Genomic DNA, 13842 nt, shown 5'->3' with positions numbered 1-13842 from the left:
TATTTTTTTGCCTGAGAATGAAACTAAAGTCCCACAACAGTTTAGTCAATCTCAGTCCCTTAAAAATGAGATCAAATTGTCATTTACATTAAAAGATTTGCTGATTAATCATTTGTGTGAACATTAATTCTCTTTTAGTATAGAAACAACTTCAGGGAATGGGATGTGAACTCACCGTCGGTAACTCGCAGTATGCAGATCCAGCGACATGCACTTTGTGTTGCGTTAGTTTCGATTTAAGAGAACAGGCGTCTCACCCGGAAAGACTCTTAAGCTGCTGACTCAAGGAAGGCGGGTCTAACATTAATGCTGAATGTGTCTCGGATGCCTGTAGAGAAGAAGTTGCATATTTCATAGAGAACTATCGTTCTGTCTAACATATAAATAACCATTAGTACATGAAGAGGGGCGTGGGGGGTTACATATTCTTGTGTGTAGGTGGTTTTACTAAATGGTATGCAGCCGAAATAGCTCAGTTGGGAGAGCGTTAGACTGAAGATCTAAAGGTCCCTGGTTCGATCCCGGGTTTCGGCATTTTGTCACCTTTTATTTGCTCCTCCCACCGAACTACGTCGATGACCTTTTTAGTTGTTTGCACAGAAACGTGGATTTAAGATGTTTTTAAGACAACTATCAAACTATTTTATTCTTCACTTACAAACGTGGGGAATTCCGCTTAAACACAACGCGCCCACTATTGGAACTTAATTAAACTTACTAAGCACCGTTTTCGTCATAGGGCTTCGTGTTGGTTGAAACTTTTTATAGAATGGTACGCAGCCGAAATCGCGGTACCGGCGACCACCGGGAGTCCATCTTTCGCTAGCTAATCAGACGCGCGGGTCAATCTTTTGGCGGCCAATCACGAGGCTACGTCAATCTTTTGGGCGACCAATCGCTGCAGGAGGAGACACTCAAATGTTTTCGGTAAGTAATGCTTCTACTCTTGAATCATCTTTTATCATATGCGTTTCAATTAGTCTGTTTTTGCCACTAAACAATGATATTTTTACTTTATTTGGGCACTTAGTAGGATTTATATAAATGCAACTTCTCTCATCAAATCGATCAACTGCATTTAACAGATGCATGGCTGTCTCTGGTATAGTACTGCAAAACCTTTCATAAAATGTATCAAATGCCTTTTAAAAAAGCATGCCTGACCCTGGGAAATACGTATATTTTTTATTTGGGTAATTATGAGGGTATATACATTTAAACATTATGGGTAAATATGAGGGTTTATACATGCATCATGTCTCATAGAATCTGTCAAATAAATTTTAAAATGTCACAGGGAAATGTTTATAACGTTTTTTATTTGTATGCGTTTATGCCATGTTTATATAATTACAAGATGAACTAAATAGCTTTTTTTGTCATTACATAATATGTCCAAATCAAACCCCAAAAGGCTATGGATGACACAGAGTGGGCCTCAAGGCTTAGGTCTTTTGCTTCCTCCAGTTTGCTTCCTCCAGCCAATCGCCGCGCGCCCTCAGCCGGCGCTCGGCCAATCACCTGACCGGCTGGTGGGCTTACTTTTGACCAATCGCCTTCCAGCACCCGGATCCTTCATAAACCCTCGGAGGAAGACATTCGGACGTCATCGTTCCGCTGATACGAACTCTTGCTGTGACATCTAACTTTTAGCCGTTGTGTCTGTCGCTAGCTTGTATAGCGACCGTCCAGCTTTTTTCATACTGTAATAATATTGTTTTACATTAAATGTGATCAAGTTTACATGTTGATCAAACTCAATCGCGCTGTGCTGCTGCTGTAATAATGCGCGCTTCGCGGAGGTTGTGCCCCCACTGCCCCACTGAATACCGGCCCGTTTACTCAGACTCAGACTTCCTTTAATGATCCCAGGGGGAAATTACTTTTGTTACATGCTCCAGAATACACACATTGTTATATATATATATTTACAACATTCCATATAAGGTAATACCATATCGCAATAGTCAAATCACTTCACCTTGGGAATCCCAGCGAAGTAATGGGGACTTGTGCAAAGAACAGTACAGAGAATGTATAAAAGACAGTTACATAGGAGGGGGGGGGGGGGGGGGTGTTAGGATAACTGAGGGTATCCTAACTCTATGATCCAAAACAGCAGCATCCAGCAGGCCTCTAGCCCCTTTTCCTCTGCACCATCCACATCCAGCCGAGGAGATCTACGTCAGCGCCTCAGCCAGAGTCCTCTGCCCCCTCCTGTGCCGTCTCCCCTGCAGCGCCCTGTCCAGCCAAGTGGAGCCTCTGGTCCTGCAGCATCAGCTGGGTCCAGCGCAGACCAGGCCCCTGTGAGTAGACGACACGTTAGCTTCAGTGCAACATCACCGAGATTTTACATACTGTAATGTATTTTGTATTTTAATACTTCCTTACAGGCTGCAGTCCTCGGACCTGACGGCATCCCAGGCTGGGAAAAGGTGCAGGATTTGGCCGAGTACCTGGTGTCCCTGCGTCAGGCTCTCTACCTGGACGAGCAGCAGGTCACAGAAGTCATCCGTCTGTGGACCGCTCTGCCTGAAGGGGACAAGAGAAGGATCCATTACCAACCCAGGCACCAACCCAAGCTGGCACACGGCTGCTTTAAGGCCCCCAAGAATACGGGGGTCACACCGGGTGTGGACAGTGTCAAGAGGTGCCTGATTGGTCATCCATTGAAATCAATCAAAATATATACCAACAAAATCAATAACATGTAAATAACTGTATATGTATATATATATGTGTGTGTGTGTGTGTGTGTGTGTATATATATATATATATATATAAGTTACCTTTTAAGCTACCTTTTATATTTTTGTATTCTGCTGTGTTTTTTAATTTATATTACTAGATACTGTTATTATATTATCTCTATATTATAATACTATTTATATTATATTGTTTATAAGTGAAAGTGTGTTGTTGTGTCTTGCATTTTGTTTTTGTGAATAAATGCTGTTCACAGATTCTGATTAGTTGTGTTGCTTTTTTAATTGCCTTTCACTGTGGTGTGAAATGTTTCTGCCAGGGCCGCTGTCAATCCCAGCAGCTTGTCTTTGAACAAAAGGCTCCTGCTGAGGGTCACAGGGGCGTCAGGGCAGGTGGCTGCTCATCACAGCAACTTTGATGTCCCCTGGGTGATTTCATGACTGCTGCAATTTAAATATCAAAAGCTAATATAAATGCAGTTACACTACTACTTAGAGGTACTAGGCTTAAACAGTCAAAATAAGTTTACATTATTATATAGATGTTTATTGTCAAACGAAAATGATGGCTCTCTTTATTAAATTATTTTGATTTTATTTACACATACCTCTATTTACATTAAAAAGGGGCTTTTGACGTCAATAAACCATAACTATCAACTCCCATGAGGGACTATATCAACCGGCGGAGGAACTGAAAAGTGGCAGAAAAAATCAAGGTTGCCGGATCGACTGCACCTTGGGTCGCATCTCATGAATAAACAATTTTAAACCTGTTAACTACGATATGCTAAAATGCCACCCAAGACTCCTCGGTTCACTACCCCGCAAAAAATCGCTCCGTTTTGCGCAAATAGCGTCCCTTTCTTCAGTCTAACGCTCTCCCAACTGAGTTATTTCGGCTGCGTACCATTCTATAAAACAACTTACACGCGTCCAAAGAAAGTAAGGACTTGGATTTGATGATCCTTTGTGAAACAATACGAACCATTGAAAGAGAGAATGAACAAGGCCCAAGCCCAGTTCAGGGGAGATGGAGGACAGATCCTGCCATAATTAAGAACAAAGACAGAAGAGATACATCATTCTTTAAAACATTGTTTTCTCAAATAATGTTTTATTTAATCATTTTAGTTGCATTGAAAACAGTTACTACTTGTTTTAAAAGTATTTGAAACTAAACTGACCTCATTCCAAATTCTTTAAGATGAACTTTGATTCTTTAAATTAAACATTGTCACTGAACTTGAAATTTTTTATGGCGATGGTTTTCAACGCATTTTTAATTTGTCCTTTGTTCTTTTGTGTGTACAAAGGTCATTATTATTTCTTCAATCTTAATTTTGCTCAGTAGTTTAAGTTAAGTTTCATTAGCCCAGTCAAAGAGTTGTTGACTGAAATGTTTAACTTGGAGAGGAATTATTTCTATTAATAAATTGTTATTTTTGAAGAGAAGTCACTTATTTTTTTTAATTTGTGTGCAGAGGTCGCTGTTTGAATATGCCAGAGCTTGAATCCCTCTTTCACCTATTGTCCTAATGTTGAAGCAAAATTGTGCTTAAATTCATAGGACAATACCTGACAGACCTAGGGTTATTTGATTCAATATCAAATAACTTTATTGACATTTAATTGCTCAAAAAAAATCTTTTAAGCTCAGCTGGGTACAGGCATCTCCCACCTACAGCTTCCACAAATGAATGTTTGCATTTAGTCATTAACTACAGCTTTGAATTATTTTACTTTGTTCTGTTTCCAATATTTCTCTGTTTAAGGACTTTTTAACTCTTTTGTTTACACCAAGTAATTTTTTGTTTTCACATTTTCATGGACTGAAACAACATTTTATGTGGGGGTGAATGAATAGTGACGAGCCTCCCTTTCTTCCTGTCATCAGCAGAGCTCTCTTTCAGCTGTTTTATTTTTTTTTCCTTTACGTTTGACGCGAATAACGAGTTGCATGCACGTGTTTGTGCAGTAATGACAGCAAGTTACCAGCAGTGCTCAGCCACCTTTGTGGTATGCCTGTTTGAGCAGCTGCAGTGTAGATCAGCCTGCAAGATTGGCCCCAGTGGGCCTGGATCATCTCTGTGCCGAACTGTCCAACAGCTATTTTTTTTATTATCAAGCCTTTATTTAACCAGATAAAAGACCCACTGAGATCAAGACCCCTTTCACAAGGGTGGCCTGGCCAAGTAAGGCAGAAGAACATGTCACAGTGGGCAAGAAAGACGACGATACAGACAAAACAACGTTTAAAATATGCAAAGTGCGAGCAATTTGATAAGCTGTTATCGCGGTGAAAATATAAAATTCAACAGTAGCAAATTGAGATTTAAAACACAGGTACTGTTCAAAGGATTTCCATAGCCAGCTTATTGAGATAGTTCGGAGGGCTTTCAGTGAAATCAGTTCTGACTGTTTTAGTTCAGATTTACCTGCAGAAAGCAGGATTCAGTCAGTCTGGACATCGGCTGAACACAGAACACAGAATTAAAACAAGGGTTTCAGGCTTATCACTATGATGCGTTTTAGTATGAAAGCTTGCAGGGTTTAATGTCTGAGAAGAGCTTAATTCCTTTGTCGTTTCCGCTGAGTCTGTCCCAGTGCAACGTTGTGTAGCATCTCTGTGGTCAGTCAGAACTGGGAGTAATGGCAGTGACCTACTTTTTCTGCATTTTCATCTGTTTTATGGCACATGCGCGACCGTTTGGTCAAGAGTTAATGTGCTGCCATCCCAGTGATGCATCACCCTGTAGAATGAACAAGAGTGAACGAGTGTGTGAGGAGGGCGGCTGCAGCGGCGGTCAGATTTATTAAAATGATTGGAAAGCATCGGGACCGGACACACATCATTGCTCTTAATCCTGGATTTGACCAGTTTTCTAACATTGGTCTTAAAAAAAGAAAAATTCAAAGGATTGTCCAAAAGCTTCTTAGGAGGACCTTTTCGTCCCTTCTTGCATTTATTCAGGTTGTGTTGCATCTGATAAGACTTCCTGTCCAGGATAAGTGACAAGAAAATTAGTCCCAGATTTTGCAAATTGCTGTATTACTGTTTCAATCTGGACGATTCAGTACTGGAAATAATGCAAACACTCGATGACGTTTCATTTATTCACCAAACATGTCACTTTGAGCTGAATGATAATAGTCGGGAATGTTATGCACTTTGCGGATGTTTGTTCATTGAGCAGGAATATTAACAATGTTTTCCAAAATAAAATTCATGAGCTAAAACAAGAAATAAAATGGCAACCTGTAGAGATTCAGCTGTGACAGAGAACAATGGAGTCAAAATAATGACTTTATAACATTTTACTGTTAAGATTGTTTGATATTTTCTACACTCCTCAACAACCTCTTCAGAGCACATAGTTGGTGGTCATTAGCATAACCGTAAAATTGAAAAATAACTTAATTACTTGCTAATTTCTTATTTGTTGTACTAATTAAAATCTGAGTGTGTCGAGCATTGGTGTTCAGCCACCCTTTTTTCCTGACACCCCCAAATGAAATCCAATGCAACCAGTTGCTTGTAGAATACAACCAGCAGATAAACAGAACCAGCCTGTGTGTAATTTAATCTCAGTTTAAAAACAGCTGTCCTATGAAGACCTCGGAGAGACCAAAAGTTGTACTTTCTGGCCTACATGAAAAACACAATGTGTTGAGGAAAACTAACATTGTACATTACTCAGACTACATCATCCGTGAGGAACGTGGTGGGAGCACCATCTTGCTGGGGGAAGTCCTTCTCCAGCAGGGACAGGGGAGCAGGTCGGAGTCGATGGGAAGATCAATAAAGGGCAACACGGTGAGAAAACCGTCTGCAACGCAACGCATTTGTGTGAACTAGAAGCCCGTGTTGCTGTGTGGGGTTGGGAAAGGGTCGGCTTATTATGGCTAATGCATGACTCATGTTGAGCAGCCGCTCAAGCAGCGTCTTGAGGGCTGTGCTTAGGCAAAGTGGTGCTCTGAGCAAAATGTCAGCAAGGCTGCATATCTGCAGTAATAATTTGGTCAGATGATGTTAATAAGATAAACACATTAAACGCGGCTCTGCTGGTGATGCTAATTGAAACAGGGGCCTCGGCACATAAGGATGGTAATAAATCAAGTGCGCCTATGTGCTGTTCATGCACGGCAGCTCATGGAGCATCCAAAATGATCTAATCTGAAAAATAATCGACTCACAGTCAAGTGTAAACATGGCGATGCTCTGGTTTGGACAGAGGTGACACGCACAGCTGTTTCAAGGGCATCACAGCTGCTGTCAGGACTCTGCATTGCTGCAACTGCATAGTTTACCCATGTTTTGTATATAGCATTTAGGACACATATTAGAATACACTGTAAAATATGCATAGAGACACATTAAAGCATATAGTGTCACAATTTCCTGGGGATACTTGATACTTCTTGTGTGTGTTTTGAGTGGTTAAGTTTTTTTTGATTGTGCTTTTTCAAGTTATTCCCTTTTGCCGTTTCTCTCCAGGTGTTGTTTGTATTTTAATTTGGAGATTCTGTTCCTAAATTGTTTCTCTTATATTCCCTGTTAGAGCCCTTCAGTGTTGGTTTACCTCCTCACCTCAGCTCCTCGCTTCTCCTTAGTCCTAGCTGTTTCCCAGCTGTCATCCCTCTTGATTAGCTTTTCTTCTGCATCCTTTCTCTTCAGTATATATATATATTTTTTTTTTCTTTGCTCTCCGCTGGTTCCTCTACTCTCTTCCGGGAATTCCTGCCTCCCTGCTTATCCGTGCCTATTTGTTTCAGTACCTGTGCAACTAGAATCTGTCAGTGTTCTTTACTTATCATGAAACCTCTCACTTTCATCTCGCTCTGGGCTTGGGTCCTCCTTACTCTAACCATGACATAGGATAGGATAGGATAGGATAGGATAGGATAGGATAGGATAGGATAGGATAGGATAGGATAGGCTTTATTGATCTCACATTGGGGAAATTCACATGTCACATCGGCTCAGTAATCAGTAATCAGAAGAAGGTGCCAAAAGTAGGACGAGGTGCATAAGGTATATACAATGTGTCCTCGTTTATACAGTGGATCAAAGAGAAGTAGATAAGAAAATAAGAATAAAAATGCAAAATAGAAATAAGGAAGAGGATGTCTTATGTGTACATTCACGGTGACTTATATACGTGTGTATTGACACATATTCAGGTGTAATAGCAGCAGAAGTCACTTCTTTCAGGATTATTGCACAGTGTATTAAATGCACAGTTTTTGATCATTTGCGTGACCTTACGTCAATTATTTGTATCTCTGTAGCTGCAGGCACCTTTCATTAAACTGCTGCTTTACGTCAGATCCACCAAACTCAGCATGGAGCCCCAAAACCCCACACTCCCACCCATCTACGACAACAGGTCTTCAAACTGTACGCCAACACCTATTTTGAGTTCTGCAATTTCCTCTCGCAATCTAATCATCCGCTGCTCCCCCGAGCTCACGTCAGCGCTCAGCTTGCAGGCGCTGCCGTCGCACCTGAGATGATGGAGAGGAAACTAAGAACAGCTGGTGGGAGAGAACTAAACAAGAACAGAGGAACAGGAGGGAGAGAAGGGTAGGTGTGAGGAAAGGGGCCCGAACAGCAGTGAGAGACGATTATGAAGCGTACAAAGTTAGGACAAGGCACTGTCAGGCAACAGGCACACACGTGCAAAAAAAAATGTTAGCTCAGCTCACAGGAGCTTGCTTTGAAGATAATCTATTGCCAGTTCACAAAGTGTGAGTGAGAAAAAATAATAAATAGTCCATTTACAACATGTTTCAAGACATTTACGCTCTCGTGCAATACTTTGTATCTTAGATACTCTGGAATGAAGTTGAACTGATAGGCACAAACTGCCTGATTCATTATCAGCTGTGAACTACAGCTTCCTTCCTTCCAATGCTTGGTTTAATGCCGTAATTGCTCTTTCAAAGGCTTTAACTGCCAGTTTATCAGATCTCTCGCTCCCTCTCTGGTTATATCAGTGCACTTTATCTGACAGACCATGATCCAGCAGCTAATAACTGAGAGATCTGGCTTTAAATTTGGGCTATTTCCCTGCGCACTATTACAATGCTTCCAAGCCTGCAATGACCAGTGCAGTTCACACAAAACCACTCCCTCCCCCCTAGCTCAGGCTAATATTTGTGGACAACATGCAAAAGATCATTAAATGGAGCAGATGAGTGCTATTGCTGCTTTTTAATTGGACCGTAGTTTAGCCGTTTCTTTAATAAGGCTCAGCCTGCGCTCTCATCGCTGAGGTCTCGCACCTCCATGAGAACGCAACCCTAGTGCGAACCAAGAGCTGCACCAATATTACACCTTACATGTGGGCAATACAACACACTATTTAAGATGATCAATGAAAGCTAGGGGAGAGAAGAGGCATAGAAGAAAAGTAGATTGTGGAGGTTTTGTTTGTAACACCCCTAGTGTTAGGATTTATGTGCCTTAACATCCATCGTATGCTTGCAGGTCCTTTCCACGCCGACAAACAGTGGCTCTACTCTGAGCTCCCCTCTGAAGACAGAGCTACCAACCCTATCTCTGAGGCGGAGCCCAGCCACCCTACGGAGGAAGTTCACAACAGTTGCCTGCATGCAGCATCTCATTCTTTCTTTTATGATCCATGTTTCATGATACGAGGTAAGGTCTGGATCGTGGACGGACACAATTCAGAGCTTTTGTCTTCTGTCGCAGTCCTTGCTTCAACACGGAACCAGAGCAACACCAACATCCCTGCAGCCGCGGCCCTGTTCTGTTTATCAGTCTCCTGCTTCATCATCCCCCCCTCTTGAGAGCAAGACACCAGGATACTTGAATGTGTCCTCCTGAGGCAGAGACAGACCCTGCAACCCTGATGGAGAAGTCTGCCCTTTTCCAGTCAAGAACCATAGATTCAGACTTAAGGGACCTCAACCGCATCCCAGCTTCTTCTCTCTGGACTGCAGGACACTTCAGCAGACGCTAAAGGTCATGGCTTAAAGATGCTGACAGAACCATATTATATCTACCAAGTAGATATGAGACATTGTGGCTCCTAATCTGCACACCCTCTCCTCCAGGACTGTGCTATGGGAACCTGTCCATGAACACCTGAAAGATGAAGGACATCCCTCCTGGAGACCGCCCCGCTCTGCATGCAACACTGAAGAAGCACGTCAGCCATGACAGTCCCACAATATCCGGAGCCTTCAGCATTGTAGAGTGAATCGCGTCCACCCCTGGCGTTGTGGCTGGGTGTGTGCTCCTTCTTTCCTCGAGTCTGTTTTACGGGTACTGTGTTTTAAAAGATAATCAAGTTCTGTCACTCAAGTTCCTAAACAAGAAAAAAAGACAGCTTCCCTGATAAGTGTCCATTTTAATTCATGACAGTTTGAAGACAATTGCAACCAGTTACTGTGGAAATCCTCCATCCCCTTACAAAGTGTTAACTTACAGATCACATAGCGTTGGGTTACTTTAAAGTGTTTTCCATATTTTATTGTAATAAAAACGAGATAGCTTGAACATAGCCAAATTATCTCTTTTTAATACATGCTCATCTGTCAGGAAATACTCTTTTAACAATTGCATTGACTTTACATCAAAGAGCCCATCGCGAGAGCTGGCACTGACCGCCCGACGCAGCGAGCGTTTGATTTCACAGATTATTCACTTTCAGCCGGGTTTATTAGTTCATCCCATGCAGAATGAATCAGCTCGGAGGCTTTCATGTAATATCGCAGATAATGATAGCCTCTAATCATGCTAATGGTCCATTTGCAAAGCAATAATAAAGCTGAGGATTTAATTTTTTTTTGTTGTTTTCCTGCTTAGGCACTTATCAGAGCCCTGTGGGATGTCCACAGCCACAGATGACTCCAAAACACCCCGATTCATTAGTCCGACATACTCAAACTTTCAGCGATTATCTCTGACAGATAAGCTTGAAACCAAAGTCAAATTCCTTGTTTGTGAGCCACGGTCTTGGCCAATAAAGCTGATCCCGATTCTGATTAAAACCATACACTGCTCAGATCACCAGCTGGGCACATTGGTATCTTGTTGTTTTTTTTTCTTAGACACCCATCAAAGCTGGAGCTGATGAGAAGTGAAGTAATTTCCTCCCCCCCCAACACTGCACCATTCCATCAGGTGTAATCAGATCAGCTGGGAGGTTGTGGGCATGACTCTGTGCCTCTGTTCTGCACATTAAATGTAGGAAGAATGTATGCAGTATGAGAATGCAAATCTTATTTTTTTTTTTGTTTTTAGAGCGCAAGTGTTTATGCCCACACAAATGTCTGTACCTGTAGCTTCATGCTCGGCTGTTTGACGACTCGTGCGAGGACGGGTTGGGTTTTTCGCCAGCAGCTCCATAGTGACCTGGCTGGGATGGAGCCATGTAGAGCTGCTGCCATCTCTTCTCTTATCCTGAAATCTCCAGCTGCACAGCCACGGGAGGGTTGTGTTTGCGTGAAAGGACGGGAGGCGTGCGTTGCAGATCAAGACAAACTGTCGACTGAAACTAATTGAAGAGGAAAAGCCATCCTTTCACAGCTTGAATTCAGCAAGGCACTCATCCGTCCAGGAGAATATGAAGATTGAATGAGACGTTGTGCGCTGGTTTTCTTGCTCTCAGGTTATGTCTCCATGTCCCGGCTCATGATTGTGTCACGGTGCCTGTAGCTACTGTGGATTAAGGTTTAATTTTATCACTGTGATTTATGGCGCTGTCCACAAGGTTCTCAGCCTTGTTCCCAAACCATCATTGGAGGAGACTAAGTCTAACCTAATTTAGAATGCAAATAAATTTAAATACTGGATTTGCTACTTATATGAACATAATGTGTTTTTTTCAACGAGAACGAGCTATAAGATTGACTAAATCGGTGATCTGCTTTCTGTATTTAAACAAACAGTACATGTTTTTGGGATTCTTTCTACTCAAATGTTATACATTTAGCATTTTTGATAAAGCATGGTTAGAATCCACATCATTTAAGGATTTTATATTATTTCTCTGAACAAATGAATGCAAAGCAACATCGTCGTTTCTGCTTTTTCTCCAGCCAACTCCCTGACATGTGTGTTTTGCGCTGACACATCATATCTTTGACTTGCTGGCTGACATCGACAGCAGTGATATATGCTCTGCGCAGTGAGCGGCTATGGAAAGACGGATTGTTGTGGGTCACTCAATGGGTAAAAGCGCACAGTGAAAACAGTGAAAGACAAACGCAGCTGTTGGACTGCATAACCAATGTTCCTAAATGGCCATGTACAAACACGAATGTGCTATTACTTTAATCACTTAAAGGTGTATTATTATATCTGTATTCAGTTTTATGTGTTTTAAATGCACAGATGTATTCATTTTTGGGGTAATTCAGACTCTCTCTGTTTAAAAATATACTTTTCTCTGCAGTTAAAATCTCTGGTTTCAATGTTTTTAAATCAAATTAATTTCAATGAGCAATAAATAGCTTGCAGCGTAACTGCATTTTTATGCTATAAACACAAGCATGTTTAAAAAACATTTGAATTTGCATTCCAATGTAGATGGTTTTTCAGATTAAATTTGTGTTGTTGTTGAAAATAAACGCCTTTAAGCAGGTACTGGAAACGATTTCATTAAAGTCTGTATTAAATGTTGCTTTAATAATTTTTCTGATGTAACATGTTTATCCTAAACATCCTGTTTTCATAAATTGTAAGCAGAAAATTAACATATTTAACAGAAATAAAGGCTTGAAAACATCAGCCTGTGTAATTCCTCTATATAATGTTTTTCACTTTGTGAAATGAGTTACTGAAATAAATTAACTTTTCAGAATATTCTTATTGAATGGGTCTGCAAAGGAGAAAGGGACAAAATATCTCCTTGGTAAAAGAATCATAGCTAATTATCACAAACGCTTGATGACGATGGATGGATGGATGGATGGATGGATGGATGGATGGATGGATGGATGGATGGATGGATGGATGGATGGATGGATGGATGGATGGATGGATTTTGATGATCAGTGAGACTGGTTGAGTTTGGAAATTTATAAAATAACACCAGCTATTATTTGTCTGATATCTGCTACAGGGAAAGGAAATCTGTCTATTCTATTCTACTGATAGAAATAAAAATAAATGGGATTTTTGGGGATGCATAAATTATACACTGTCAACTACAAAATGCCATACAGTCCAGTCCAATAGTATTACAGACTGCTGCATTTAGTGAAACAGCCCATATTTCAGGATTTTGAATATCTGCGTGTGGAGTAAGGAAGCTGTGGTTCTAAATCAGCCTCTTATCAGCAGGACTGGGATCAGTACAGAGAGAAGCCGTCCAAGTGCAGACTCATCAGTTTTCCATTCTGATTCAGTGGAAACCTTTGTGGCAGCTGACGGGCCTTTCTTGGCTCGCCTGCTCCCAAATCCATCTAGTTAACTAAAAAGAGGGTTCGAAGCAAGTCTGAATTTGCAATTAAAACATTTTAATTTGTAGAATAAGAAATAATTAAAAAAAAAAACAAGCACACGCTCCAGCTTTTGAGCACTCATCTCACGAGTAAGCCAAATGCTGCGGAGAAGGACATCCTGTAGAGGAAAATGTCACATTTCCCTCTACAGTAGAGTTTAGCAGTGCTGCAAACCATCACAGTCCTGAGGATGTAGCGTGTCGGCAGCAATAAGAGTCGAGGCCAAGATCCTGCTGCGGGGGGGGGGCATCCTTCATAGTCACTCTCACAGGTGTGGCTAAGGTTGCGTGGCATTAATAAACACATTAACATATTAACTTGAGCTGCATATGCATTCCCCTTCTCTGACCCCTTTATTTGTGCCGCTCCGCCAGGGTCAGATATAAATACGCACTAATTCTTTGTGTTTTTCCTCTGTGTTCATGCAGTAATAGTCTCTGGTAAGGGGGCAGGAGAGGCCGGCACCATAACAAAGACCAGAGGGGATGAGGTAATGAGTTATTACACACATCACGAAATGAGAAGAGGCTGCTCTGCCGTCCCTGCGTACCGGGGCTGCTGGTGGGCTGACAACGGTCGCTGAAGCTTGACCTAATTGGTGGGGCGAAAATACCCGCACGCATCCAGGCTTGGCTAGTGTGCACCAAACAATATGACA

The 13842-nt window shown here is 41.6% G+C and overlaps 1 non-coding gene across 1 annotated transcript; it reads left to right on the top strand.

Annotated features, from left to right (window-relative positions):
* Window positions 1–461: 461 nt before the first annotated feature.
* Window positions 462–534, top strand: trnaf-gaa. Its single transcript has one exon. It is a non-coding gene; the product is annotated as a tRNA-Phe (tRNA).
* The last annotated feature ends 13308 nt before the right edge of the window (window positions 535–13842 follow it).

Source organism: Fundulus heteroclitus, chromosome 12, assembly GCF_011125445.2.
Source record: "Fundulus heteroclitus isolate FHET01 chromosome 12, MU-UCD_Fhet_4.1, whole genome shotgun sequence".
NCBI lineage: Eukaryota > Metazoa > Chordata > Actinopteri > Cyprinodontiformes > Fundulidae > Fundulus > Fundulus heteroclitus.
The sequence above is the reverse complement of the archived record's forward strand: the minus strand, read 5'-3'. Positions and strand labels throughout refer to the sequence as shown.